The sequence below is a fragment of the Calidris pugnax genome, unplaced genomic scaffold, assembly GCF_001431845.1.
Source record: "Calidris pugnax isolate Ruff unplaced genomic scaffold, ASM143184v1 scaffold111, whole genome shotgun sequence".
In the NCBI taxonomy this organism is placed as follows: Eukaryota; Metazoa; Chordata; class Aves; order Charadriiformes; family Scolopacidae; genus Calidris; species Calidris pugnax.
In genome coordinates, this window is record NW_015090872.1 from 7,367,183 (window position 1) to 7,373,379 (window position 6,197).

A 6,197-nucleotide genomic window follows, 5' to 3' on the forward strand; every position below is an offset into this window, starting at 1 on the left:
CAGAACAGATATCTTTTTTTTTTTTTTAGTGCCACTTCCAGCATTTAGAAATAGAACAGGCCACAGAGAAATGAAGCGAAAGAGAAGAAATAACTGTTCTCACTTCTGTAGCATGACCTGAGACCTCAAAATGCTTTTCACACTTGAATAGGCTGTCTCAAAAAACTGCTGTATAGCAAGTAAGTATTAATACTACTATCCTAAGACTGGCAAAACAGTTCTGCAGTAGCTATGAAGAGCAATTGTGCCAGGATACCAGGGAGAAAGACCAGGCAACCCAGGGCCTGACGCTCAGTGCGTCTCATTTAGGTTCTGCAGACTGGTAGGGGGAATTAATTGAGACAAGGTCCAGAAATAAGATGGAGCCTCAGAGATACATCATCTTAGGATATTTCACTGCAGCTGGTAATTAGAGTATGACGCAGAATAAGCTAGTTTCATCCCTCATTTCATAGAAATTGTACCCAGATTTTCTGAGGCTAAAAGTAGACTCAAGAAACATCTTCGTTTTCTGTACTTAGCACTGAAGCAGCTGTAGCTCAAAGCTTCATGTGGCAAGGGGCTTCACAGGGAACAAAATTACTGTCTGGAACTGCTTTATTTTTCCAATCTGGTGGCTGCAATTTCTGCTTCATATTCTTGCAGTGCCTTCCAAGCTGTTCAAGGGTCCTTTATGCCTTGCGTTGCAGAAACCTGGTCTTGGCCTGTGGAACAGGCTGTCTGTGCAGATAAGAAGAGTGAGACAGAGCAGGGAAGTGAACCGTGCACAGGGAGGGAGGTGCGTAGCCACAGACCAAGGATCCTGCTGTGCCATCCTCTTCTCTCTCCTTCACTGGCTCTGCACCCAACTCTGCTCTATTTACTGATAGATGAACCCCAGTGGAGATTTCCCTCCTTTCCCTTTTCTCTTCCCTACACACTTTCTCTTTGTGGACTGAATTCCTAGGTCTGCGACAGTCCCAAGAGGAAGGGAGCCCAGAGTAGCACCAAACCTGGTTTCACATTTATCATGAACTCACTTTCATGAGGCTTCCCCGGTGATATCCTTGTGTACTTCAGCCGCTTCGCTGCTCTTCAGCATTCCCTGGTCTGGTTCCGGAGTGAGACATTTTGGGACTCCTGGACAGGAATGGAATGTCACAGCATGTCATGGTATTACCAATGCACTCCCTGTGCTTCTCTGCATTAGGACTTCGCCTTATTCTGGTGTCAGAAACTTTGCCTCTATTTCACATACCTCCCAAAATTTGTTCAAAACAGCAGTTACAGGTAGCAGGCTTCAGGCTCCACAAGGCTGGGATCAACAAAGGCCGAGTTTAGTGCAGACTCAGGGCAAGCAGAGTCTTTCAGATGAAGTTTGGACTTATGATCTCTCCCTGGCTCTGCTATTCAAGTTGCATGCTTTAAAGAGGCAAGACTTGAAGGAACTGTAGTGAATATAAAGTCACACACCCCCACTCTGAGACCCTGGAGATCTGGAACTAGCAAGGAATTGGGCTCCTGCTCTGCACCCAGGGATCCCCCTTGCCTTCCTCATTTAGGGAGAAAAGCCAGTCCCATTCTGGCCCATTAACCCCATTAATTTCACCACCTGACATGTGGTACCAGCTGTGAAATTTGCCAGCCAAAGCACCACGGATTATAGTCATTGCTATCCCTCTCCAAACACCCAGTGTGTCCCAGGTGTTTCCCAGAGACCATGAGAAGCTCTGCCTGCCAATGTTCCCCCTCCTGTCACCAGACACTTTGTCTAAGTTAGTGTCTGTAAATAAAAATCTGGGTGATTTACAGGCACAATTTCCGTATGCAAAGGTTTACAACAGATCAATAGCACCCAGCACACACCAAAACCTTGAGACAGTTTTAAAAAGGGGTGTGTTACCTCCTTGACAGACTTAAACTTTTCCTCCAGATTAAAAAAAAATGAATGCCTCCCCCTGTGAAGAGTTGTGATCTCCTACATCCTGTCAGCAGAACACAGCATCGAGCCGTCCACATGGCAGCAGAGCTGTGCTCATTAAAATCTTTTGAAACAATGGCATTGCATCTGTCATAGCCAGGCTCAAAGTACCCATACCCAGGATGCTTAAAACATTTTCTAAAAGAATAGCAGATGCTTGGTGCATATCCCAAGCCAGAAATATATCTAGGTCGTATATCCACCAAAGTTTTTGAAGTAAGGTTCTAAAAAGCAGACTCTGGATTCTAAACCAGCTTCAGACACTAACTATTGAAAGACCCCAGCCAGATAATTTGCTATTCTTGGCTCAGTGTCCTTCTTTTTTTTTGGTGAAAATATACTGGTGATCTGGTTATCTCATCGTTGTTAAGTGTAATTAGATTGTACACAGACACCTTTGAAGTTGATCTGATAAATTTTGTAGTCTGAAAGTGGGTTGGCTCAGGGCCTCTGTAAGCAATGTTTCTGCTGCTCATTTCCTGGGCTTATGTCAGTTTTCTCTCATTAGTTTTATTTTTAAATTGAAATTATCTCAAGTAGTAAAATTTGGTTTCAGACCTGAGCAATGTTGAGCGTTGTAGTGCTGCACTGCAGCTAATGTTCTGGTACAGGGATATGGCCAGAACATGAAGTCCCTGATCTATGCGCAAATCTCCCCTACATGGAGAGGATATAGCTTTGGTGTTGGGGTTGGTTCCATATATAATAAAGAAGCTAATTCTGGTAGGGCAGACTGGAGAATACAAACAGCAAGACACGCTCCCTTACACATCTACGTGCATTACATATGGCTTGACTACACTCATTGCTGTTGTTCATTTGTAGCTAATTACTTGTATTACTGTAATATCAAAAGCCACAAATGAGAATCGGGGCCCTATTGTACTGGAAATCAGATATAAACATAATGAAGAACTGGTCATTAACACTTCTGTTTCATTTCACTGTATACTCAGAGACCTCGCTCAGCAACTCTCTTCCTACCCAGGAGCTTAGAAAAGTTACCAGCAGGTCTGTGCCTGCAGTGATGTATAGATCTAGGGTGAGAAAAACCAATTACACCATTTCTCCCATGTCAACCCTCCACTCACAAGGCAGTTACCAGCAGCAGTTTAACCCTCACATCTCGTTCTGCAGGTCTTGAGAAGATTTTGACGAGGTGTTTTTCATGCAGGTTCTCTTAAATAGCAACTGTCCTTGTGATTTAGACATACCTGCTACTTCTTCGGAGGCTCATAATGTACCAGTTGCAGCATCATTTGTTATTTAAAATCCCACTCTGAGTTCACAGGTGACTCAGTTCTCTAGATCATTGGATAGTGGTTGCAGCTGTAAAAGATGGATATTTTTTCAAGTTTGAAAACAGGAAAGGCTCCAGCCCCCAGACTCTTTCCTATGTCCCTGAAGAACACACTTCTTACAAGTTCTCATAAAGCAGTGGAAAAAAAGGAGGATTGCAGTAAATGCTGTATTTCCCTGTAGCAGTGCCCACACACAAAAAACCCCACACAGTCCCTTAGTCACAGGTTGAAAACCAATAGTCCCTTTTCCCTGCATTTCCCCGCATTGTGTTTCCTGTTAGAATATCCCAATCTGTAACTGATTGTCAAACCACCGACTTCTATGTCAATTTCCCTTTCAGTAGCATGAAAATCTAAGAGCTTTCTGAGTGTCTTTCTACAGAAATACATTAACATAAAATGAAAACCAGGAGGCCTGAGCTCTGTGCTGTATTTAACTGCCGTACTTCATTGAAAATCTTTCTGCATCTGATGGCAAAAGGGACATCCCCTGGCCATTGCAGAGAGATTTTTAAGAGTATGTTTTTTGTGTTGCTGAGAAGCAGCATTCAGCACAACTCTGGCAGGGAGATAGGTTCATATCTGAGGAAGAGAAGACCTGAGATGGATAAACAAAAGGCAACAACAATCTATAATGAAAAAAAAATATCTCCTGCAATGCTTGTGACAGACTGCAAATATGTCAGATCAAACATTTTAGCAGTCTATAATGAGTAGGAGTTTGTATCCTGAACATAGGACTTGTCTGTCTGCCAAGACAGACAATTGCAAGGGAAAAATAATGAAAAAATGGGAGGCAGGTGGAAAGGGGAGGGAAGTTATGGAAAATCAAGGGAATTGTGCTTTTCACAAAAGAAAGATACTAGTGAGCCAGAACTTGCCAGAACTGCAACATGCACGAATGTGTTTTCCTAGCTTTAGTTCAACTTCTAAATCTAATAACTAAAAGAATTAATTTTTTTACTTCCAGTGTTGGGCATGCTGTTTTCTGCTTGCTGGAATGATTTGTATTTACTGTTAAGTGTTTTGTGCTAGCAGCTGGCAAACAAACACCTGAAATATAAATGGGTCCCTGGGAAATGAAAAATATCCTTTAGTCTGAGATTATCAAACACTGTCTATCATGTGGACTATCAATGCATGGCTATGCAATGTGGGGATATCTGCCATGGAAGGACCTTTGTTATATTTTCCTAATTCAATTTTTCTCAAAAAAAGCCACAATATCCTTTCATGCTAGAATCCCTCTGGGACTCCTGTTCTGAAAGCTTGGCATGTTGTCACCTGGGAAGAAAGTCACATAAAGTCACTGTTTCCTTTTCCCTCCTCAGCTCTTTTGCAGACACAGGCAAATCCTGTCATCGCTGCTGTCATCTTTCTTCCATTTTCCCTGCTGAGAACTTGCAAGAGGTGAATAAGGGTAGATGCCTAGACATTTGCTATGACTTCTGTTGTTCTCAACTCTGCAAACACTTGCATCTGGCAGCCTTAGCTGTACTGCTTAAACTCAGGGGAACTCTGGCAGAGAGCGCTTGTGTCAGGCACTGTTCAGCACGTTCCCCATCAGGTGGTGGAATAACAAATCTGTCGAAAAGCATATACAACTACACTCAGTAAGGCCTTTTCCTTCAAGGTTCTATAACAACAGAGCAAAAGCAGTTAGCATAAGCTGAAAAACAGAATAAAATTGCCCATCAGAAATGGAAAAGTCCCAGAGCAGATATTGCATAGCCATTACTTAAAGCCTGTTGACAGGCTGTTTTGAAGAGGAGTTCAGCATCACCCCTAAATACACCAAGTGCGTGACAGCAGCCCACCATGCTCTGAATACAAGAATTCCTCAGAAGCTTAAGCAAGGCAGATGCCGCTGGAGACAGCTTTGTACCAGGGCTCAGCTCTTGGTACAGCACTCCTCACACTGTCACTTCTTTGCTGAAGAAATGACATTGTGAACCATCTCTTCATCAGAAGCCCCATACCCTGCAGCACCAGTGTCATTAAGGAGACTGTTACAGTAGGATGTGACCTGGAGGCATGAGTGCCATGAGCACCCTCAGCAAGCAGAAAAAGTGATAGCTATAAAGAAAGACTCCCCAGAGTCAGGAGGGAATAGAAGGATTAACATCAGGAACTGGACAGGTGTAAGTCGACTCCAATTGCCATCATTACAGATAACCTTGATGTTAACTGCGAGACTGGACGTGTAGCAAACGACTGCACAACTAAGACCCAGTTCTCCTTATAGTTGTGTGACAGTATTGATGCCTGTGAGGTGGGAGGGAGGGTGCAGAGCAGGGCTTGGGAAGTCTTATTCTGTCAGTGTGATGCATACTAGGGCAGAAAGAACCAGGCTGCGTACAGCACAGTCTGATCAGGGGGGGTCTGCAATTGCCATTGAAAGACCAAGCTGCTCAGCTAAAGAAAGTAAACAAGGAATTGATCAGTTATTGCTACATTACACATGCACTCGTGGTTTCTTCCATGCAAGCTTCCAGAGTATGATCAAACTCCATTATCAATTTACAGTGTTAGTCTATGAAGCCGTAATCCAAAGTAAAGCTTTTTGCAGCTCCCTAGAGATGCAGAGTTTAGGTGGGAACAAGGGTCTGCCAGCAGGAACTCCATCAAGGATCAAAACCTTAGCTTTTTTCTGCCTTTCTTGGCTATGTGATGCATTTTCATGGGGTTATGAGGATGGTCTCCTGTGATTTCATGCTGTCCTTTTTCCCAGAAACCAGATCACTGCTCTCTGCTGTCTGTTTTTGCTTTTCTTACTCTAATGAGTGTGCATTATAAACAGAGGTGTACAGCATAATAGAACCCCCCTGGAAGTATTTGTAAATAAAAGGCTTTTAGAAACCTTTTATAGGGAAGCCCTATAGACATTAATAGATAGTGAACACTTTTCTATAGGCATTGTTTTTCCTCTAGTCTAT